At 47.0% G+C, this 23,716-nt stretch overlaps 1 long non-coding RNA gene and 1 other non-coding gene across 2 annotated transcripts; both read right to left on the bottom strand.

The window, feature by feature from the left end:
• Window positions 1-2,432: 2,432 nt before the first annotated feature.
• LOC139359634 (uncharacterized) lies at window positions 2,433-23,340 on the bottom strand. Its single transcript, XR_011615815.1, has 3 exons — window positions 23,137-23,340; window positions 4,033-4,085; window positions 2,433-2,603 (listed from the first exon to the last, which is right to left on the bottom strand). It is a non-coding gene; the product is annotated as an uncharacterized lncRNA (long non-coding RNA).
• Window positions 11,882-11,991, bottom strand: LOC139359693 (U6 spliceosomal RNA). The gene has a single exon (XR_011616051.1). It is a non-coding gene; the product is annotated as a U6 spliceosomal RNA (small nuclear RNA).
• Window positions 23,341-23,716: the final 376 nt, after the last annotated feature.

Below are 23,716 nucleotides of genomic sequence, written 5' to 3' on the forward strand. Positions count from 1 at the left end.
GATGAGAAATCTGATTCTGTTCATGAGTGGGAGGCAAAACTGGTTTGACCGTGATCATTTTTGTGGTTTTGAAAACAAATATATTTGACCCAGTTTGCTTAGTTTTTTCTTCAGCTGTCCATAGGAACGATAAATATTTGAAAGCAACATCAAATCTATACGTTTAAAGCAGGGCAGTTAGCACAAATTTGCAAGTAGAACTTCTATTAGCTTATGCCATAGACATCACCCAACCACTTGTATGTGTGTGTGTATATATAATATGCATATATAGTTACCGTGCTAAAATGGTTACCAGCAGGTTTTGAGAGAGAATGCTGCATCAGAAAAGTGTCAGTTGCCACCTCATTCTCCCTGATTTAGGTTCCTGACACTGTATTCCTTTCTCTCTCTTGTTTTTGACCCCCATTGGGTGTATCTTGTCTATGTACAGGTATTTTGTAATATATTACATTTTTTTCTTTCAGTTTATAAAAATGGAAAGTGGAGATTGGAAAATTAAATATTTCCTGTTACTATACCACTTTTGCTCCATTGCATTTACTTCTTAATCTGTACCCCCTGAGCATATCTAATCATGTATAAAGGACATTTTTCCTCCACTTTATCTTAGGGGTTCTCTGTCTCAGAATCGTTATAGACTCAAACTCCCCCTCCCAGCAGAAAGTTATCAGGATTTGAAGAGGGGCTTGAAAACGCTAAAGTAGGAACTAGAGAATAAAAAATGAGTTGGGAAAAACCATAAAATGTGATTTTTTTAAAAAAAGTAGAAAAGTTATGCAAATAATGGTACCAAACCATCAAAAGAGTTGAGCTTCATATACCCTGACTCCTCCTGACTGGAGAGGTAAGTGGGTTTGAGCTCAGCTGTCATCAAGGGAAGTTGGTAAGAGGCTGTTTAGACTCAGAGGATAGTCTTAAACCAGACTCTTCACCACCCACCCCACCCCAGTTCCCATGTTGTTACATGCAGAGTCAGCATAGGGATTAGTGTACCTACCTCTGTTGAGATTTCCTAATGCGTTGCCAATCCAGAAAGCGAATCAAAAAGTTGTTTAAAAGTTAAAGTCCCTATTGTTTCCAAAATCTTTCCCATCTCCACCTGAAGACAGAATTGCTTTGCCTTCTCTTTCATGGCTTAGAAGACAGGATAAATTTGCCCCTGTGGTATGTGCTGCAATCCTGCTAGTTATGACAAATAGGCAGAGGGCAGATAAAGTCCACTAGAAGAAAGAAAGAGGGGCGATAGGTATCTGAAGTTGTAAATGGGGTGAACAAGTCATACAAGAAGGTTAAAGGATACACCAGAGCAAGGGAAGTTAGAAGGAAGTTGAATTCAAAAACTGGTGATGATGAGAGTTGCTAACCTGTTTATGAATCTTCAAAAGTTTAAGTGGTGTTCCCTTGCCTGTGGGCTAAGTCACATCTTAGAAGGAGAATGGAGAGCTCAAGATTGTTCCAATTTCTGGAATTATGTGTTCCTGGTTGCAAGTTCATGATTGGGGTGTAAACTTCAACCTACTAGAAAATACTGTTTTCACTTCATAGCAGTGAACATTGAAGCAGTGTCTTTTCAATTCTAGGCCTAAAGGTTGAGGACTTTACTAACCTAGATTTTTCTGTCATACCCAAGGCCATTTCTAACCAGAAACCATGCTGTTCAGTACCTCAATTTCTTAGGCACTGTCCTTTCCTAGATAGGCGTCCTTAACTGTATGGTTAATGCCTTAAAGAAGTGAACAGTTAATGCTCTTGGTGCTGATCTTGGGATTTCCGTTGTTATTAAAGATTGCCTCATAGCTTGACTGTTTTTTAACTATTGAGTGACTTTTCATATCCTAATCATCCAGAAGTGCTAAGTGTAATGGGAATGGGGAATTCCTCAAGGGAGGAAGCACTCAACCATTCCAAGGGAGAGGTGGAACTGCTGAGTCTTCTGGTTGTCCTGAGAGGCAAGGTGAGCATTCCTGGACACTTCAGTTAATTTTACTGTCCAGGTGTGACAGTTCTCATCTGTAGGAACACCTCCAGTGTTCCTAACTTTAGGAATTCTCTCAAGTAGGAGATTACTCCAAGCCAGAGTTGAAAGACTTTGGGGGAGTACGACACCTGAAGGAATTACTGGTGGTACTCCTTACTGTACGCAACGGTCTCTCCATCTCCTATTCACCCACTTCTTTTCCTATTTCTCTTTCTTCCCACTCACCATTCAACTGGAATATTTTAGGCCTACCATCGGTATTGATTGCTTAACCCTACCAGGTATTTAGAGTTACTGCTATTTCATAGTTTTGAAAGGTAATAAGAGTCAATTCAGAAGACAAATGTCTGTCTGGATCCTTAACCTACTGCAGTGGAAAGTGAAAGAGAAAGCAAACTAACCATACTTTCTTATTTCTAGGAGCTATGAAAGGAGCTTTTCATTCGTGTTATGTAGGTACGAATCTTTTGTACCCTTTGTACCCTGGCCAGGAAAGGCAGGGAGTCATCTTTCTGTCTTCCTGCTTCCCCTCTTTCAGCCTTCACCTTTTTATCCTCTTCTTCCATATCCTGAGATTGTTGCTTTTGCTGATGACATTTCTAAGCTCACTTGCAGATGGTGCCTGTGGGAAGTAAAGCTTGGTGAGAAGAGGGCTCTCTGGTATCTAAGAGAAAGCAGATAAGAGTTGCTTTAATGTCCTGATGATTAATCACTGGGGTGCCAAAACACTTTGACCACTGGATTTCTCTCATATCTCTTATCTCAAAAAGTAGTACTCCAAGGCTGAGAGAAAGAGGCTGATTCCGAGTTTGTCTTTCATACCCTCTAAGTGGGTAGTTTGTTAGTGGAGCATTCTTAATTTGCATCCTTCAGCTACAGCATACTTCTCTGGAATAAGAAGGTATAGCCATGAAGTAAATTAACTTAGACCCAGGTTCCCTAGGACCTGTAAATGGATGGACTTTTTGATATCTTGCTCTGGCATGGTTGTAAACTACAGATAGTATTGATAGCTCTAAAGGAATGAAGGGCATTTTATCCAAACCAACCCTGAGGGAGGCAGCATGAAGAAACCTTTTAAGAAGTCCACGATATAGCAGTCAGAGCTAAGTAAAGAACAAAGCCTGAGTCTTGGAGGATGTCTTTTCTCTACCTAAGGGGCTTATCTGATGGACTCTCTGTAGGAGGGGATCCTTCTCCCTCCTGAGTCTCAGAACTAAAACAGTGCCTAATGAGGGACACCCTTGTAAGGGACACCTTACACCTTGTAAGGATCAGCTTGTAGACGACCCTCCTCACCAAGGCTAATGCAATTTTGAATGCATTTGGCCCTGGAGAAAACAGGCTGAATTGAAAGACCTAGAGAAAGCTTAGTAGCTTGGTCCCTTTTTTAAAGTCTGGAATTTTTTAGTTTGGTCTTACACTAGTGTTAATATTTATAATTTCTGTTAGGGGACCAAAAGTCTCAGAAAATGAAGCAATATAAGAAATGGAAATAAGGGTAAGAAGGGAGAACTAGAAGAGTCTGGTAGCTGGGCTGCGGAAAGAGACTTGGGGTATAATTGCTTATTTTTATTGATTGATTTATTTTTGAGATGGACTTGCTCTTCTTGCCCAGGCTGGAGCACAAGTGCAGTGGTGCAATCTCAGCTCACTGCAACCTCCACCTCCCGGGTTCAAGCGATTCTCCTGCCTTAGCCTCTCGAGTAGCTGGGATTACAGGCGTGTGCCACCATGCCTGGCTGATTTTTTGTATTTTTAGTAGAGACAGGGTTTCACCATGCTGGCCACGCTGGTCTTGCACTCCTGACCTTGTGATCCACCCGCCTCAGCCTCCCAAAGTGCTGGAATTACAGGTGTGAGCCACCGTGCCCAGCTTGGGCATAATTGCTTATAAAGAAGAGATAGGGATATGGGATGGAGGAAAAATTATGGTTGGGCTAGTGAAATTTATAGGATAATTTTCTTAGAGAGTCACAATTCATTTCAGGAAGACCCCATTAAAGCACCACTACTGAGTAAAGAATTCCCCTTGATTAAAGTAGTCTTACCTTTAAGGTTGGAGGATGGGCCAAGAACCCCTAGGATACTATGAAGACTTTTTCTGTAGGGAAACCAGAAAAGATGGGCAAATATGTTAAGCAATATATAAGGACATTTACTTAACACTGTTATCTACATAGTTCAAGAGAGTAATTCAGGAATAAGGAGGAATGACATGGATGCATCACATTAAAGTTACTGGTATTGTTTGAGTTTCAAAACTCCTGCAAGTGGTTTTAGGTACGCCAAGTCAACCTAGAGACTGGTATTATTCCTCTGCCACTCATTTTAGATCCAAATGATGGCAATGCATAGAAGAACAAACGAGAGTATGTGAATTAGTCATAGAATGTTAGAGCTACAAAAGAACATTAGTTTGTTTAGTTCAGTGCCATCTTTAACCAGTAAAAAAGGCCCAGAAAGGCTGAGGAACCTGTATAGTGTTGCGAGAAAGAAGGCAGAGAAAGGGAACTAACATTGTTGGGTACCTGCTATGTATCAGGCACTGCGCTAAGTGCTTTGTTTTTATCTTGATTAATGAGCACCTTGAGGCTAAGGGATAGAATTAATAAAAGGCAAACCTCAGCCAGCTGGGTTCGGTGACTCATGCCTGTAATCCCAGCACTTTGGGAGGCCAAGGTGGGCAGATCACAAGGTCAGGAGATCGAGACCATCCTGGCTAACATGGTGAAACCCCGTCTCTACTAAAAATACAAAAAATTAGTCGGCCGTGGTGGTGCAAGCCTGTAGTCCCAGCTACTCAAGAGGTTGAGGCAGGAGAATTCGCTTGAACCCAGGAGGTGGAGGTTGCAGTGAGCGAAGATTGCTCCACTTCACTCCAGCCTGGGCGACAGAGCGAGACTCCATCTCAAAAAAAATAAAAAAATAAAAATAAAAATAAAAAAGGCTATTATCCTGAGCAATATGTAGGCGGTAAAAGGGAGTGGTAGACCACGTTTTCCTCTCTAACCGCACAGGGCTAAACTAGAGGAAGTAAAGAGTCAGCATTTGAGAGTGAGGTTAATCTAAGGAAGTATTTACCAAACTGTTGAAAGAGACTCACAAATAACTTACCATTCCTTGAGACCTTCTAAAACATGTTGATAAGAGATAGGACTGATAGGGACCAAGATTACTCTTGGCTCTGGAATTGATTTTCATTTTGGAAAATCAAGTCATGACCTGAGAATGAGGAATTAATCGTACAAATAGGAAACAAAATGGAGCTTCTCATCCTAAGATGTCTTCATAGAGAATGGTATTTATATACCATGAATGAAAGAGATAAATTCCTTTGGTGACTGTACTTGTTTTTTCTTTTGTAACACTTTGAAGTCATGAAACTGAATTTGTAATCTTGGGGAGATTCAGTGCCAAGTTCAAGGCAGGTGGCAGTTTGAAAATTGACAGAATAAGATTGTGTTCCTCGTGGTTGTTTGATATAATATCCCAATAGTTATACCATGAGGGCTGCTTTGTGGGGAGCATTAATATCATTAGCAGAGGCATGTCCTGAGTACAGACAGGACAGCCTCTGAGGAAGAAGACTGGGGGAGGGTCCCACCTTCAGGAAACTTCTGGGTCTTGTGAGAGAGGTCAGTCTTACAGCTGGTGGACAGTGGGGAATCTGTATTTGTAAGTCAACATATCAATGCAGGTTATAATATAAAACTGTTATAATAAGAGGAAACCAAAGCAAAGAAATAATCAGAAAAAGTGGAGTTATTCAGAAACAATTATTTGAAAATAAAGAAGATAAGGGACATAGAACAGAAGAGGAAGGTGAGCAGTGGGAGGAATCTCATAGAAGAGGGCTCATGTATGTTTTATGCAGAGGCGGTGAATTGGCTGACCAGAATGGTACAGGAAAGGAGTATTAGGAAATGAAGTTGGAGGAGCAATCTCATTGGGTTCAATGAGGAATTTGATTTGTTAAGCAGTAGCAGGAAACAGAGCATGATGAGATGAAAATCACATTGAGGACCTTTGTAGCCGTACTTGGTCAAGGAAGCAGAAAAGTTCACTAGAATATTATTGTTCTTGCCAAGACATGAATCACTGAGAGTTTACACTAGAGTAAGACAAGGAGAATCAGAGGAAAGGAAATGGGTCCATAGGAATTAGCAAGGCTTGGTCACAGCTTGGATGTGAAGAGAGGGATAAAAGCCTCAGGATGATGATCCCAGGACACATTTGTGCTGTTGGTGGTGATGAAAGCTTGGTAAGAGGGAACTGCTTTGTTTTTAAGTAGGAAGTGTTTTATCTTATTAACCAATTGATAGGATGTGTCAGTGTTCAGTATTGTGGAGTCTAGGAGGGGGCACTGCCCCTGGAGAATAGTGGAGCATGCACTATGTGTCCAGATGATAACCTGCATGCACCCTGCCCTTTTCAGGTTGAATAACTAGGCAAGAGGGAGTCTGTTGCTAGGGTGTGCCCATAGACTTCAAGAATGCTATCCTACTCTGGATCTGGGAAAGAAAATAGTATTTTTGCCAGTTTCTTCCCCTTTAATGCTCTGAAAATGGGATATGACTACCCTGTGGCAGCATGTGCCTGTGGATGCACAATTCTCTGGCTTCATTCTTGGAAGGCCTTTTTCTGTCCCTCCCTAGGGATCATTTGTATCTCTGATTCCTGCTCCCAGAGCCATAAAGTGGGAGCCCCCATTTATTAATTGGGTTGGGACTGGGGCGGGGGTCGGCGGGGGACTCTTTAGTGCGGCAGGCAGGGGTCTTCCCAAATAAGCCCATTAGCCAGCCCCAACGGCAGCTGAAACGGGGCGGCAGCCAAGTCCTCTGTTTCAAAAACCCTCCATCGCCTGCAGCAGATCAGAACAAGGCCTGCGGGAGCCCTTAGCTTCTGATTGCAGCTGTGAGGAAGGACAAAACAATTTATAGGAAGCCAAGTATCTCCTGTCTCACTGTCTCTTCCTTTCCAACTTTGGGGAAGGGGAAGACTGGGATATGGTGTCGCCTCCCACCATGGCTTCTTACAGGCTTAAAGTAGGAGAGAAAGAGAGTATATGGACATTGATTGAATGCTTATGTCAATGCTGTGGGTGTGTTTACACATGTCCTTGCTTTCTTCTTCCCATCCGCACACAGTTGAGTTGGATTAGCAGCTACTACTTATGTGGGGCTCCCTAGGTGTGTGCTAAGTCTGGCAGGTGGGGAGGTATGCTTATCATGCTCCTTCCTGCCCCATAGCTGCTTTCAGTCTCCCATCTGCTTTATCAAAATTCAGGGTTAGAGTTAGACTGCCTCAACTTCTTTTCCTCTTAGTGGGAGGAGTTTGGCTCTTTTTTTTTTGAGACAGAGTCTCACTCTGTCACCCAGACTGGAGTGCAGTGGCGTGATCTCGGCTCACTGCAAGCTCCGCCTCCAGGGTTCACGCCATTCTCCTGCCTCAGCCTCCCAAGTAGCAGGGACTGCAGGCGCCCACCACCATGCCTGGCTAATTGTTTTGTATTTTTAGTAGAGACGGGGTCTCACCATGTTAGCCAGGTTGGTCTTGATCTCCTGACCTTGTGATCAGCCTGCCTCAGCCTCCCAAAGTGCTGGGATTACAGGCATGAGCCACCGCACCTGGCCCCACGTTTGGCTCTTAAAGGAAGGCCTCCTTCTGAAACGTACTTGTCCCTTTGGTTAAGCCAGCAAGAGAAAGGTAGGCATCTATAGGGGAGTTTCTCTGCAGTGGCCCAGAGAGAAGCTGTAAAGTGCAGGAACGAATGTCTTACTTCCTGATGGAATGACACATGTCTTCTCCCTTAGGGAATCATAGATTGCCAGGGCTAGAAAAGAGGTCAGGTAATCTAACCTCTCCCTTTACAGAGCAGGAAACTGAGGTTTAAGGAAGGAAAGTGCCTTGCCCATACAGTCTCACAGCGAGTTAATGGCAGCCAGCCAGAACTAGATCCAAGAGGCCAGAATCTTGACTTCTGCAAGTGGAATGCCCCTGACTTTAAGGTGACCCATTCCTGAGAGCCCTGAGCTTCTTCAGGAAAGGAAGGACGGACTGTGAGATTTGAGGAGGGAGAGAGAGATTGAGGGGGAAAGGTAGATTTAAAAATCATTAGTAGAAAGACTGAGAAATTTTATATATTTTTACCTTAAAGAATAATCTTTTTTTTTTTTTTTTTTTTTTTTTTTTTTTGAGACAGAGTTTCACTCTTGTCACCTAGGCTGGAGTGCAATGGCACGACCTCAGCTCACTGCAACTTCTACCTCCCAGGTTCAAGCGATTCTCCTACCTCAGCCTCCCGAGTAGCTGGGATTACAGACACCCACTACCACGCCTGGCTAATTTTTTTGTATTTTTAGTAGAGATGGGGTTTCACCATGTTGGCCAGGCTAGTCTCAAACTCCTGACCTCGGATGATCCGCCCGCCTCAGCCTCCCAAAGTGCTGGGATTACAGGTGTGAGCCACCGCTCCCAGCCTCTTTTTTTTTTTTTTTTTTTTTTTTGAGACGGAGTTTTATTCTTGTTGCCCAGGCTGGAGTGCAGTGGTACAGTCTCGGCTCACCGCAACCTCTGGCCTCCCAGGTTCGAGCAACTCTCCTGCCTCAGCCTCCCAAGTAGCTGGGATTATAGGCATGTGCCACCATGCCCAGCTAATTTTGTATTTTTAGCAGAGACAGGGTTTCACCATGTTGGTCAGTCTGGTCTTGAACTCCCAACCTCAGGTGATCCACCCACCTCGGCCTCCCAAAGTGCTGGGATTACAGGCGTGAGCCACTGTGCCCAGTCTAAGAATAATATTTCAATGACATACAGATTATACAAGTGTAATTTTTATTTAAAGACAAGAGTTCTGGTTCATTGGGAAGCAGATGGCAGCCATAGCCAAAGATCCCGATGCTCTCAGAGTTAACCCAAACTTCAAAGAGCATTTTGCAACTATCTCTGGCAGTTTGATAGCAGGAAAAGATCCTCAAAGGCAATGTGAGGAATTCACCCTAAATCTCTACTGAAGCTCCTTTGCTATATTGAAAAGAAAAAGAGAATGGAGAAAGAAAACACATCTGCTAGAAAACTATGGTGGGGGGAGGGGTCCCTGAATGAGAGAGGAGATGATAGAACTCAGCCAAAAGAGGTATGTTCTGAGATTACAGGAAAATGGTAAGGGGACCTTCTACTCCTCTCCTTTATTTTAGTTTTTAAAGTTTTGAGTTGTTTGATACTCTCCTTTGATGAGTCAGAAGGAAGGTGGTATGTGGTGATCCACAGTGGCCTAAAAACACTAAATAGTGTGTTCAGTTGGCTGACACACGTTACTGGCTCCAAAAGTCATCTCAGTCTGGTACCAAGACGCCCTTTCCCTCCTTAGACCTCTCCTGGATGTATCTACAGTCCCTTCCAGTGCTCGCTTTCTCTGAGCATATGAGTCTGGGAGCCACTGATGAGCAGAGAGTGGAATGCTGGAACATTCCTAGGCTGGAAGCAGAATCGTGAAGGGAGGAGGGCATCATTGGACAGATTAGAAAGAGTTAATGGGTCTAGGGGAGAGGTACTGGGGATCTGCAAAATGAATATTGTCTGCTGCTGATGAAGAAATAGATCCCAGTACATATCCTTTACATTTTGTTCATCAACTCTGATGGATAGCATAGAGGAAATGCGGAGCTGGTCCCATGTAAATTTGTCTCTAGGGAATGTATGATAGACCTACTTGTCCAGATTAAATTAAGTTTGCTGTCCTGCAAACCTCCTTTCTCACAGTCAGGATCCTTTTTTGCCTTAGAGCCCTTCTTGAAGAAGCTGTTACGGACAAGAGAGCCACAGGTCCAACCTGGTGATCTGATCTAAAACTAGGTGGCCTCCTCCCAGTCACCTTCTTTTATTAGCCTTATATTAACCATTAACCTTCATTGACCTTTATGATTCTGGGTTTCACAGCTTCTGTTTCTGTTGAATTTCCTGACTTCAAGAACCATGGTTTTGTTCTTATCAGCCTGGGAGCTAGGTCCCTGGGGACAAGAATTTTAGAACAGTTATGACTCTGGGAGTATACTAAGGTTAGTCTGAATCCTTCTGGGGAATTCAGGTTTGAAGGAGTTAGAAGAGTGCTAACATCACCATCACTGTTACCTACCAATGCCATGTTCCCTGGGTGCAAAACAAAAGATGCTGTTTGGTGTCTAGTCCCTTGTCTCATGTCTGATGTAACCTGCCATTTTCCTTTACAGGTAGGAGCAACAGCTGGAATGCCCTCTGAGGAATGCAATGATGTCCATCAGTCACCTCTCACCCAGAGCCTGGCAAATTCAGTCTCTTTCACAGAACCTAAAGCCAAGCCAGGTAGGAACCTAAAGCCAATCAGAGGCCACTGGCCTGCTTTTGTATGGGATGACCCCACTCCCACCCCGCCCCACCCCTGGTCTTAGAGAAGTTTCTTTCTTTTTTGTTTTTTAATTTTTATTTTTTGAGACAGAGTCTCACTCTGCTGCCTAGGCTGGAGTGCAGTGGCGCAATCTCAGCTCACTTCAACCTGCGCCTCCTGGGTTCAAGCGATTCTTGTGCCTCAGCCTCTTGAGTAGCTGGGATAACAGGCAATCTTTTTTTTTTTTTTTTTTTTTTTTTTGATGGAGTTTTGCTCTTGTTGCCCAGGCTGGAGTGCAATGGCATGATCTCGGCTCACCGCAACCTCTGCCTCCCGGGGTTCAAGCGATTCTCCTGCCTCAGTCTCCCGAGTAGCTGGGATTACAGGCATGCGCCACCACACCCGGCTCATTTTGTATTTTTAGTAGAGATGGGGTTTCTCCACATTGGTCAGGCTGATCTCGAATTCCCGACCTCAGGTGATCCGCCTGTCTTGGCCTCCCAAAGTGCTGGGATTACAGGCGTGAGCCAGCACTCCAGGCTAACAGGTGATCTTAGGGAAGTTTCTTATTCCAAAAGATCTCCAGAGGAGTTTCCTTAGCTTTTTATTTGACCCTATTCTGATGTTCTGCCTTCTGATTAATAGATTCTCCCTTCCAGGTAGAGCAGATAACCTCCTTTCTTGGCATTCCTGTTCTTTCCTCTTGTCCAGTTGTGCTAATGGATGTTCCTCTACAATGGGTTGCTGATGTCAGTTACTGGGTTACTCTCAGCCCTCTCCTCCAGGGCAGCTGCCCCTCTAGCCCACAGCTCCATCTATATACACAGCCCTGCAGGGTCTTACTCCTGTTGCCCAGGCTGTAGTGCAATGGCATTATCATAGCTCACTGCAGCCTCAGGTGATTTTTCCCACCTCATCCTCCTGAGTAGCTGGGACTAGAGGCGTGTGCTACCATGCCTGGGTAATTTTTTGTATTTTTAGTAGAGACGAGGTTTCACCATGTAGCCCAGACTGTCCTTGAACTCCTGGACTCAAGCAGTCTGCCTCAGCTACTAAAGTGCAGAGATTATAGACATGAGCCACCCAGTCCCAAAAAGCTTTTCTTTTTTTCGAGATGGAGTCTTGGTCTGTTGCCCAGGCTGGAGTGAAATGGCGCGATCTCCGCTCACTACAACCTCTGCCTCCCAGGTTCAAGCGATTCTTCTGTCTCAGCTTCCTGAGCAGCTGGGATTACAGGTGCCCACCACTATGCCTGGCTAATTTTTGGTATTTTTAGTAGGGATGGGGTTTCACCATGTTGACCAGGCTGGTCTTGAACTCCTGACCTCAGGTGTCTCTCTGTTCACCTCAGCCTCCCAAAGTCCTGGGATTACAGGATTTTTTTTTCCTTCCTTCCTTCCTTCCTTCCTTCCTTCCTTCCTTCCTTCCTTCCTTCCTTCCTTCCTTCCTTCCTCCCTCCCTCCCTCCCTTCCCTCCCTCCCCCCTCCCTCCCTCCCTCCCTCCCTTCCCTCCCTCCCCCCTCCCTCCCTCCCTCCCTTTTTATGGAACACTTTACAAATTTGCGTGTCATCCTTGCACAGGGACCATGCTAATCTTCTCTGTATCATTCCAATTTTTAAAGTAGATGTGCTGCCAAAGCAAGCACCAAAAAGCTATTTTCTATCCCTTTCTTCTCAGTCAAGATAGGGCATTCTGTCTCTTCTCACTACCTCTAATCAGCTTCTTCACTTCCTTTCCAGGTTCAACGGGAAATCCCACCTGTCCAAACACTGTGTGAGACACCAGAAGTAGAGGCCTGCAAGCCTGCTTCCGCCATCTCCGATGCTCAGATGGGACAGGTCACCAGCGTCCTGTGTCTACCCCCACGTTTCTTGCTTGCTGGTAGGTGTGCTGCTTCCCCTACCCATCAACCCCAAACAGGGTTATGTTTCTCTTTCAGAGTATTTTTCTCTGTTACTAAATGTCTCCAACAAGGGAAAGGTCTTGGTGACTTACCTGTATGTCTTTGTAACTTCCAGCCTGAATCTTTAGAGAGCTGCTAACCTCCTGGTACAAATGTCCATCCTTTTTCTATAGTTCATGACCATTTTTCCCATTTAGTGGGTGTGGGAAGGGACCAGTAAACAGATCTTATTTGGTACTGGAGAGGGAGAGTCTAATGACAGGTAGCCTTTCTTCTGGGGGCTAGAAATCTGAAGCCACAGATGTGCATTCTTCCTAGTTGCTTGCCATCCTGGGAGAGTACCTGGATTTTTTTTTTTTTTTTTTGAGACGGAGTTTCGCTCTTGTTGCCTAGGCTGGAGTGCAATGGCACGATTTTGGCTCACTGCAACCTCTGCCTCCCGGGTTCAAGCTATTCTCCTGCCTCAGCCTCCTGAGTAGCTGGGATTACAAGCATGTGCCACTATGCCCGGCTAATTTTTGTATTTTTAGTAGAGACGGAGTTTCTCCATGATGGTCAGGCTGCTCTCGAACTCCGGACTTCAGGTGATACACCCACCTCAGCCTCCCAAAGTGCTGGGATTATAGGTGTGAGCCACTGCACCCGACCTACCTGTATGTTTTGAGGGAATGGTTTTGTGTGTGTGTTTGTTTTTAATAATATCCGGACTGGTCCAAAAGGAAAGATGCTTTATCTAGTGTCTATTTCCCAGGACCAGGATCTTAGGCTCTGAGAATCTGCCCATACTCATTCCCAGATGCCCCCAGGGAGTGGAAAATAGATGGCCATAAAGCAGAATCAACTACTAAGTGTTACTGTCTTGAGCTCAGGTGTCAGCTCTCCTCTGGGGCCTGTTGAGAGTTGGGGGGTCAGGTGTGGGCAGAGCATCTCCCTGCCTCCTGGGCATAGGAGGTGACATCAGGTTATCTTCTTGACCCTAGGCCTCCTCTCTCTGCAGTGCCTCTCTCATCCCTGCAATCCAGACAGCACATGCAGGAGCTCAAATAAGTGCCACCTCTGGGTAAGGTGCTCCCTCTCCTGGTACGCTTATGGGTTGAGTTAGAGGTGAAGCAGGTGGGCTGAGGTAGACAGAAGGATAGGGCAGGTGTTAGCAAGAAACGTCCCTGGATGTAGTCAAGCAGTAAGTATTCGTGGGGTACCTTGAGCACCAGCATTTTTAACTTATCTACATGTCTGTCTACCAGGTTATCTGATTGCACAGAACAGCCCTGCTAGTTGGGCAGCTGCGGTCATGGTTTCTGCCACACGAGGGCACTGCTGGCCAATTAAAACTCATGCCCCTTAGCAGAAAGTTTGGGAATGAGGGCACCCTTTCTCCAAAACAGGGTTCAGAAACACTCCCAGAGAGCAGGTGCCCAAAAAGTGAGACAAATAATTGGTACCACTTGTTCTTCCTTTAAAGTGGCCTGAGACCTCTAAACACTTTGCCCTAGTGGCCTGACATCTCAATGTGCTTCCAGCTGAACTTGGGAAGCCCCCCTCTTTCCAGGCACTGAACACCTTGCAAAGGTGCTTCTTTCCCTCAAGGTGTAGCGGGTTCCAGCTGTGTGCCCCGTTGTCCCCCTGCCTTAATGGCAGTCACTTTCCGACCCAGATGGTGGAGGTGCCTGTGGTTTTTAGGGGAAAAAAATCTCTTATAATTGTTCTAAGAAAAGTATTTAGTTAGTGAGAAAGTGTTAGGGGTGACTGAAGCCTGGGAGAGTTAGTCTCCCTGTCACCTACTGCAGCACAAACCTATAGAATTCAAGATGGTCTAGTGAATGTTTACAGCCTCGGTGGCTGGAATACACCCCAGGACATTCCAGGGCTCTGAGCCAAAAATGGTGTCAGAAAGCTGGATAGGAGGTTGGGCTGCTTTGGGCCATGAGCCTCATACCCACCCTATATCAGACAGTGTTTCTGCTAGGGGTGCCAAATGGCCATGGGGCCTCTATGGGACTGAGGACTCCACAATTGACCCTCCATCTCCATGAAGCCCTTCCAGGCTGAACAGGCTAAGGGAGATGACAGAGGTTCTCCTCCTCCTTCCTGCCCCCATGCCTGAGGGCCCCTCCCCAGGAGGACAGCTTGATTAAACAGTCGGTGCTGCTGGAATTACTGCACAGCTGGCGCTCCCCCCAGCACCCCGAGCAGAGCAGCAGTGCAGATTAAAATCTCCAATTAGCGTTAAAGTGAAGTGAGGAGGTGCTGAGGCTGCCAAGGAGGCCAGGCAGGGGCCCTGGGTCGGCAAAACCCCCACTCTGGCCTGGATTCTGAGAGTCACCCTTAGTCACCCCTACTTTCCCAGCTCCTCTCCCAACAGCTTTCAGTGCCCATTAGCTTTGTATCGCTTGGGGCCAGAGGGCTTTGCAGAGGGGTGGAGGGGGGCAAATGCCTTACCTAAAATGCTAGGGATACCATAAGTATGGAGGAGAATGAGAGTGGGTCCGTGCTCATCAAGGGAGATACCCTACTCACTGCCTGCCAGGCAGCCAGGCCAAGGTGACTTCACACTACAGCTCTGCTCCTCCTTTTTGCTTGGAGAAAAGATAAACAGGACAGGTCCTTTTAAGTCCTTTACCTATAAAGTGCTAGGGGACATGATGCCCACATGAACATCTCTCTCTGCATATTTTATCCTATCTGACCCATCTGCTCCCACCCAAGTTATGGCTCCTTCCTCCCTCTCTCCATTCTTCTCTCATCTTTCTTGTGGGCAGTGGTAGGCACAGCCAGGCTTGGGAGCATCACCATGCCCTGCCACCTGGGTCCCAGCCTGCTCCTTGTTATATTCTTCCCAGTTTGGGGAAGAGCAGTGATATGCCAGGAATGGAGGCCTTAGACTCTCCCAATCCCTGATTTTTACATGTCGCCCCCGAGGCCCCTCTGCCATCTACACTTCTGCCCTTCATCCACCAAGCCCAAAAGGAAGGCATTATAGCTAGCCATGCCCTCTGACTGCCCTCTGCCCCTTTAAGGGAAATGGAAATGGGTACCCAGCTGACAACCTACTCACACCTCCAGAAATTAGACACCAGGGCATGGTGCCACCCTCCCAGGCTGGCACATGCTACCCTGGCAGAGGATCAAATAACCCCCCCATCATACCCTGCCCCATGTCTTCCTCTACTCTCTCCCTCATGCTTTCTCTCTCTCTCTCTCTCTCTCTCTCTCTCTCTCTCAGCTGAAAGCACAGCTGAGCCTTAAAAGGGGGGGTTGAGGGGGTGGAGAGACCAAGCTGGGGCAGGGGGGTATACAGCTCCAATAGCACGTTTTCACCTGCCATTTAATTGGATGTATTTTTAATTAATGGGACCTCAGGGACCAACATGAGACAATCTGATATCTGAATAGGGACAGGGGAGGGATTGGGTAAGGGAGGAGGATTGGGCCACTGGGTGCGGTTACCGAGAACCCAGGCCCATCAATCACTGGCCACTTTGCGTTCTGGCATGGAGAATAGCGAGGTGGAGGAGGGGAGGCACTGGGGAGAGGTGCCAGGATTTCCCCCCAACTGCCAGGACCTCCAAACGGATTGGAACTATACTGGTTGACTCAGGTCTGGAGCCCAAAATCACAGCCAGAATATGAGGTGAGGCTGTTTTCTTGCTCCTGGGGTTTTGTCTGGTTGGGCTTGTCCCAGGGAGTGCTATAAAATTGTGAAAGGAAGGTGGGGACAGAGCTTTGAGGTCCTTGTAGAGAGAAGACAAGCTATGGACCATAGAACCAGAGACTATGGAGAGACAGAGGAGAAGGGCAGGGTTCAGAGATATTTCTGTCCGTTTTGACATAAAATAAATGCCATGGAGATTACATTGCAAAATGGCATGCAAATGAGGCCTGATGCCTTTTGGGGTATGAATCATAGAACCTTTCTGTTGCAAGAAAGGGAACTTGGCCGGGCGTGGTGGCTCACGCCTGTAATCCTAGCACTTTGGGAGGCCAAAGCGGGTGGATCACTTGAGCTCAGGAGTTCGAGACCAGCCTGGCCAACATGGTGAAACTCCATCTCTACCAAAAAACACAAAAAAATTAGCCGGGCATGGTGATGCGTGCCTGTAATCCTAGCTACTGGGGAGGCTGGGGTAGGAGAATCAGCCTGGGCAACAGAGCAAGATTCCATCTCAAAAAAAAAAAAGGGAACTTGGAGCTAATCTTGCCCCACCACTTCATTTTGCAGATATGAAAAACAGGACCCAGAGAGGGGAAATCATTTGAATCTTGTCCTGGAATTGCTTTGTGTTCCTGGATTTGGAGAATTTCTGGGAACACAGGAAAAGGAAAGGTAGGTAGGTGTTGGGGGAGAAAAGTCAAGGGAAGAAGGTATGCAGGATATTATTCTCCACTGCTTGAAGTCTCAAGTTTCTATCCCCTGTCTTAGAAGCAACTTAGGGGAGTCATGGATAGGTTCAGCTTCTATGGAGCACTGTTGCGGGGACATTTCCTCTATACAGCCTGTTCCAGAGGTCATCTTATCCATTCTCTTGCTTCCAAGTACACAAATCCCTTACAGCCCCTGGCCCCTATGGAGTTTTACCGTGTCTTATAAGATCTACAGGGAAGGAAATGCATTATTTACCCCACCTCCTTAACCAAGAAGCATAACCCCCAATCAAGACTAAATGTTGAGCTTTTTTTTTGAAATCTTATCACATATTTCCTTGTTGCAATATAATAAGCCACTGGAGAAACTTATGCCAAAAAATATATTAAGGAGTAGTTTTATACCTCTTGTCCCATGGTGAAGCCTAGAACAGAGACATAATTTAAATTCAAGGCCCTGAAGGCTGAATTAGAAACGCTTCTGAATTCATGTGGTGCCATGGCCTTAGAGCTCTTAGACCCCTCTGGCTCTTGTAGTGTTGATGTACACTGGAGAAAGGGGCAAGTTTCCAGCTGTACCCATCCCTATCCCCTTGCTTCCTTCACTGTTCACATGCTAGGGTTAAGAGGGAAGGAATGAAGGAGAAAGGGGGCTCTCCCATTAGGTTGCCAAGGTGGCATTTCTTGCCATCCTCCTCCTTCCTCAGAAAATTCAACATTTTTAGTTCCATGCTTCATGAGACTAAGTTAGGGTAGGGGCAAGGATAGGCACAGAGCTTGGAAAGCAGTGCCAGTAAAAACTTTATCACACTACCCAGGCCCCCAACACCCTTCCCCGACTCAAGAGTTGCCTTCTCTTCCCCGTTTTATATCCCCAAATCCCCTGAGAAGAGCAGGATCTGCCAGAGTGCCCCCAGCCTCTCCCAGCCCTTCCTTCAGACTGAGTCATCTCCTTGGCTGTCTCATTGCCTGCCTTCTCGACTGCAGACAGGATGAGAAGAGCTCTCCTCAGATCCCTCCAAAACAGTTTGGAAAGAATTTATCTAGGACCCCTTGCCTACTTCTAAGGGCCCCAGGGGTGTCAGCGGGAGGAAGGCTGTGCCAAGGGGCTGGAAAGGAAGATTCTCTTGTCAGGGGAGAGCAGATAAAAGCCTGAACGTGGTGACAAGGCAGAGGGTGAAGTTTGGGAAATGAGACCTGTAGTCCCACCTGTGGGGCTGGCTGCCTAATGTGTGGCAGGACATTTAGAGCAAGTATTGTTTGTAGGATTTATTAAATGACTGCTGTTTACAGAGCTGCTGTTTCTACTCTGGGACACACAGCAGTGGAAAGGAGCATGCATTGAAGGAGAGAGGGTGGTAGGCTTTCCGTAAGCCCTGTTTTTCACCCGTTGTCTATCCCTACTCCAACATATTGCAGTCGTGTTAGAGCTAGGGCTAAAAGGCCCTAAAAGCATTCAGTCTAATCTGGGTGTTTCTCCAAGGAACAGAGCCTCCTTTCTTGTAACTCCTGTTACAAGATCTGCCTCCCACTCCTAAGGCTTTTTTGTTTATTTGTTTGTTTTTGAGATGGAGTCTCACTGTATTGCCCAGGCTGGAGAGTGCAGTGGCGTGATCTCGGCTCACTGCAACCTCTGCCTCCTAGGATCAAGCGATTCTCCTGCTTCAGCCTCCCAAGTACCTGGGATTATAGGCATACACCACCATGCCCAGCTAATTTTTGTAATTTTAGTAGAGACGGGTTTCACCATATTGGCCAGGCTGGTCTCAAACTCCTGACCTCAAGTGATCCACCTATCTCAGCATCCCAAAGTACTGGGATTACAGGAGTGTGGCTCAGCCTCTCATTCCTAAGGTTTATACAAGGGTGCCAGGTCTTTGCGGGGAAGAGGGGTAACTTGAAGTGAGTGGAAGTTAAAAATGGTAGTACCCAGAATTTCCGCACTTTGGAGAAAAGGGACTAGGTGAGGTGCTCAGTGTTAGCCTAGGGCTTAGCTCTTACTCTAATAGGACCTCTTTCCTCCTTCTCCCCTAAATTTTTCCCACTGGTTAAAGAGAGATCTGGATGTCTAAACCTCCCATCTTGACACCTTGGAGTTTATTAAGCAGGTCCCCTCTCTGTAGCTTCCAAAGCCATGAAGAAAGGGAAGAAAGGCCAAGACAGGGGTAGATAGAGGTGGCAGTGCCATGGTGTCCATCAGCACCCAAGGAGAAAGGCCAAGGAGAAGAAGGTGACTAGAGAGGAAGCCAGGAGGAGATGCCTGCTCCTGAAACAGCATTCTTACCCCATCCTCTCCTGCTTCCCCACTCACATGCTGACAGGGCTGTTTGCCCAAGTGTGGCAGCTCGCCTGGCTAGTGATCCTGCTCTGCTGTGCAGGCAGCCAGCTCTCTGCCCCAGCACAGAGCACATGCTGAGGTCTCTCACACTCCTTTGCTCACTCATTTCCATGTGTCTATGTTGCGGATTCCTAGAAATGAAGGAAGGGACTGTGGGCTTGAAGATAGGAAGATGGCAGGCTCTGGGCCCCATTGGGCACATATTTGCCTGGCTGGAGGAAGGAAAGAGGAAGAATGCTGCTGGTAGCTCAGCAAGCTCAAGGTTCTGGTGACTCACAGCAGTGGAGGTGGCTCACAAAAACAACAGAGGGGAAGGGGTCCAGGCCTGTTAGAGCTCTCTTTTGCCCCATATCTCCCCACTCTGAGCTCTGTGAATGAAGGTGCCTCATCTGGATTGTGGAGCAGGGGAGGCCCCAACCATGAAAAAAGAGGGAAATGGGAGAGAAGACAGCAGGGGAAACTGAGCATTCCCAGTGAAAGGTATCTTAGTGAGGAAAGGATAGGAGAGGCCAGTTATTCTTGTCCTACTGTATTTGTTGGGTGCACAGGGGGTATGGGGCATCCACCTGTGCTAGGGTAGCTCAGTGCCCCTGGGTACTTCGCAGAAGAGGGGCTTCCTAGGCAAACACAATTACTCCTCCCTGTCCTCTCTTGCCTGCCCAGAACTCTAGGTACCCAGCTGACACTAAATTTTTAGAAGTAAAACAAGCTGTGTTATAACACCAGAACCTGGAAGGATAACTGCTGGGTCTCAGTACTCTCCTTTCTGGAAACAGACACCTGGGACAAGAGAGAAGTAGCTAGGGACTCCTACGTTGGCTGAACCAAGGTAGTGGTGCAGGCTGTGGAGGTGGGTGCAGAACCATAGCTCTTCAGATGTGTCAATTTCCTCTTCCCTTGTGTGCCAGGTGGGCAGTATGCATCGTCTCCATTTTTCTGAAGGGGGGATAATAAGGTACTGTGTTTGAGGTCACACCAGGGAAAAGAGGCCAGAAAGTGGACCGGGAGAACATTCATGCCTTGGACTCCAGTCCCAGGGGCCTATACTGGATCTGGTAAAGAGTAACAGCTAGGATAGCCAGGCACGGCAGCTCACACCCGTATTCCCAGCACTTTGGGAGTCCGAGGTCAGGAGACCTTTGGATCACGAGGTCAGGAGATAGAGACCATCCTAACCAACATGGTGAAACCACCCTGTCTCTACTAAAAATACAAAAATTAGCTGGGTGTGGTGGTGGGCGCCTGTAGTCCCAGCTACTCAGGAGTCTGAGGCAGGAGAATCTCTTGAGCCCGGGAGGCAGAGGTTGCAGCGATCTCTGAGTTGAGATCGCGCCACTGCACTCCAGCCTTCCAGCCTGGGCAACAGAGCGAAACTCTGTCTCAAAAAAAAAAAAAAAAAAGTAACAGCGATCTTACTTGCCAGCATATCCAGACACATAATAGTAAATATCCGACTGGCGCAATGGCTTACACCTATAATCCCAGCACTTTGAGAGGCCGAGGCAGGCGGATCACAAGGTCAGGAGATGGAGACTATCCTGGCTAATATGGGGAAACCCCGTCTCTATTAAAAATACAAAAAATTAGCCGGGCATGGTGGCAGGTGCCTGTAACCCCAGCTACTCAGGAGGCTGAGGCAGGAGAATCGCTTGAACCCGGGAAGCAGAGGTTGCAGTGAGCCGAGATCACACCACTGCACCACTGTAATCCAGCCTGGGTGACACAGCAAGACTCTGTCTCAAAAAATTAATTAATTAAGTAATTAAAAAATAAACATCCCATCTTCAGAGAAGGATGGACTAAGAGGAGGAGGGTTCTGTGACAGAGCCTGAGTTCTCATTTGCCTATTTCTGTTCCTTTCATTGCTGGCAGCTCTGCTCTCCTGCCAGGATGAGGGACCCTCTGCCCACTTGCTCCTGGTGGTCCAGAGATGGCTTTGGTTAGAAAAAGGACAGATGATTAGCCACTCCTTGTGTAGGAAGACAGGAAGAGCTCCATTCCCCAAGCTCTCCTGGGCAGTATGAAAAGCCCCAGGTTCCCTGCTGGGACATACATAATAAAGCTCAGTGCTGAACTAAACCAACAACCTGGCCCTGGGTATAAAAGTAGTACTGTGAGGGGGATCTTGGGTCCACCAGGCCAGATGTAAGCAGGTGTAGGGAGTTCAGCCCTGGGAGAGATATAAGAAGCATGCTATGGTCAGGCGTAGTGGCTTATGCCTATAATCCCAGCACTTTGGGGGGCCGAGGTGGGCAGATCGCTTGAGCTTAGGAGTTCGAGACCAGCCTGGGAAACATAGTGAAACCTCATCTCTACACACACACACACACACACACACACACACACACAATTATCCAGGTGTGGTGGCATACATCTCTAGTCCCAGCTACTTAGGAAGCTGAGGTAGGAGGATTGCTTGAGCCTGGGAGGTGGAGATTGCAGTAAGCCAAGATTGTGCCACTGCACTCCAGCCTGGACAACAGAGTGAGACCCTGTCTCAAAAAAAAAAAAAAAAGAAGAAAAGAAAGAAAAAAAAGAAAACATGCCATGATACCACATGCTCCCTAATCTTCTACTTTCTCAAACCCTATTTTCTGCCTGCCTTTTCTTTCACCTCCCTTTAGCCAACTCCATTCCTGGCTACCTCATCCCCTCCAGTCTGAAAGGACGTGGTAAGTAGTTGTCTGTTCCCTATGCTTTTCTCTCACTCTCCTCCTCTTCTCCCAGCTCCCAAATGAGAGCTCTCCCTGTTTCAACTCTTTCCAGTGAATGCCACCAGGATCTGAACCCAAGATCTCCAGCCTCCGTCACCATCCTGACCCTGAGAATGCCACTGGGATGGGGAGAACTTGCCAGTCTTCATCCTTACCCACAAGTGTACTGAGGCCAGGACAGGTATGTCCACTGCCATGAAGGACCCTGCCCTGGAGCAGAGGGCAGCCATAGGGGTACAGTGGGGTCCCAGCCCTAAATGTGTGTATGCCAGTGCATTGGGCACACTGGTTTATTAGTGTTATTTCAGCATTGTGATGCAGAGAGAGTAAGTGTAACAGCTGCTCCTTGCTTGCAGTGTTTATTGTTACCTAGAGACAACCTCCTGGCTTTTTCCCAGCTCCCCCTCCCCCCCAGCCCAACCCCCTCCCTGCCAACAATCCTGCTCTCCCCACACTGATGGGAAATTTATAGCTTGCCCATACCATGCCTTTAACCCTCTCCTGTCCATAGGGTAGATGGGCTGAGGGAAGCCAAGTGAGCGGCAGGCATGCTTGGGTACCAGCAGGGTAGAATAATGTGTGGAGGAGGGAGGGGGCAATTGACACCCCTCCCCTCCATTCTGTGTGTTCAGTCTTAGGCCCCTGCTGCCCTCCTGGCTCTCAGTGGAGAGAAAAGAGGAAGTAAATTTGGACCTAGCCTTGAGATCCTGGAAGAGCTCCTTTGGATCTAGCCTTGGGATCCTAGCATCTCTTCACAAAATTATGATCTTCCTTGGGCATCTCTAAGCCACCAGTTGGGTTGCCTGCACCTGAGCAAATACAGCAAGGTAGTATTGAAGCAGAAGGGTAAATACAGAGTGGGAGGACCCTCAGATCCCTCCTTTATGTCTGAGAGAGAGGTAGCTGTAGAGATGTCATATCAAGACAAGAGGCACTGGCTTGAGAAATGCTGGCTGGACTTCTACAGCTGGGTAGATGTCAGACATGAAGCCCGCTGCTGAGTCTGGTGGAAGAAACTGCCCACCTTAACATCACCCTGAGCCCAGCACTAAGATCCTGAGAGACTGGCCAGGCGCAGTGGCTCATGCCTATAACCCCAGCACTTTGGGAGGCTGAGGCAGGCGGATCACGAGGTCAGGAAATCAAGAGCATCCTGGCTAACACAGTGAAACCCCATCTCTACTGAAAATACAAAAAATTAGCCAGGCGTGGTGGTGGGCGCCTGTAGTCCCAGCTACTTGGGAGGCTGAGGCAGGAGAATGGCGTGAACCCCGGGAGGCGGAGCTTGCAGTGAGCCAAGATCGCGCCACTGCACTCTTAGCCTGGGTGACAGAACAAGACACCATCTCAAAAATAAAAGGATCCTAAGAGACCCCCGGGTCATTCTCTAAGCTGGTCTTTTTGGTCTGGTTATGCTGCTGCTTTTTACTTTTCCTTCCTGGGTCATTTTCTCCTACACATCTAGTTTGATACCTTGGGGTAGATCCAAGAGACTGAGAAGATGGAGGCATCCTAGTCATGACCTCAACAAAGCTGGGGAAAGAAAACTCCTTCCGTCCTCTCTTGACCTTTCATGGAGGGGCACTATGTCTTCCACTCAGCATCCTCACTGGAAACAGAAGAGAGGAAAAGGCATCAGATTTTAGCAGAAAGGATAGAGGGTAGACATATGGAAAAACTTACTCATGAGATGAAAGACTTCAGATTGGACCTGCTTCTCTTCTGAGATTTTTCTTCTGCCTGCCGGTTTGTTTTTGTGTCTACCTAAGAAGCATTGGATGAACCAGGGTTACTTTTCCAGGCCCCTTCCACACAGCCTCAGCACAGTTTCCATACAGTGCACTGCTTCTCGGTTCTTCTAAATGTAATGTAGTATGTATGGTGGTTAGATCACAAGTTTTGGAGACAGACAGCTCTGGGTTCCAGTGCCTTCTCTACCACTTACCAGCTGTGCTATCTTGGTAATTCACTTAACCTCTTTGAGTCCTAGTTTTCTTGTAAAATGCAGATAAACAACTACTCCTTAAGTCTGTTGTGAGAATTTCGTGAAATA

Source organism: Macaca nemestrina, chromosome 17 (genome assembly GCF_043159975.1).
Source record: "Macaca nemestrina isolate mMacNem1 chromosome 17, mMacNem.hap1, whole genome shotgun sequence".
In the NCBI taxonomy this organism is placed as follows: Eukaryota; Metazoa; Chordata; class Mammalia; order Primates; family Cercopithecidae; genus Macaca; species Macaca nemestrina.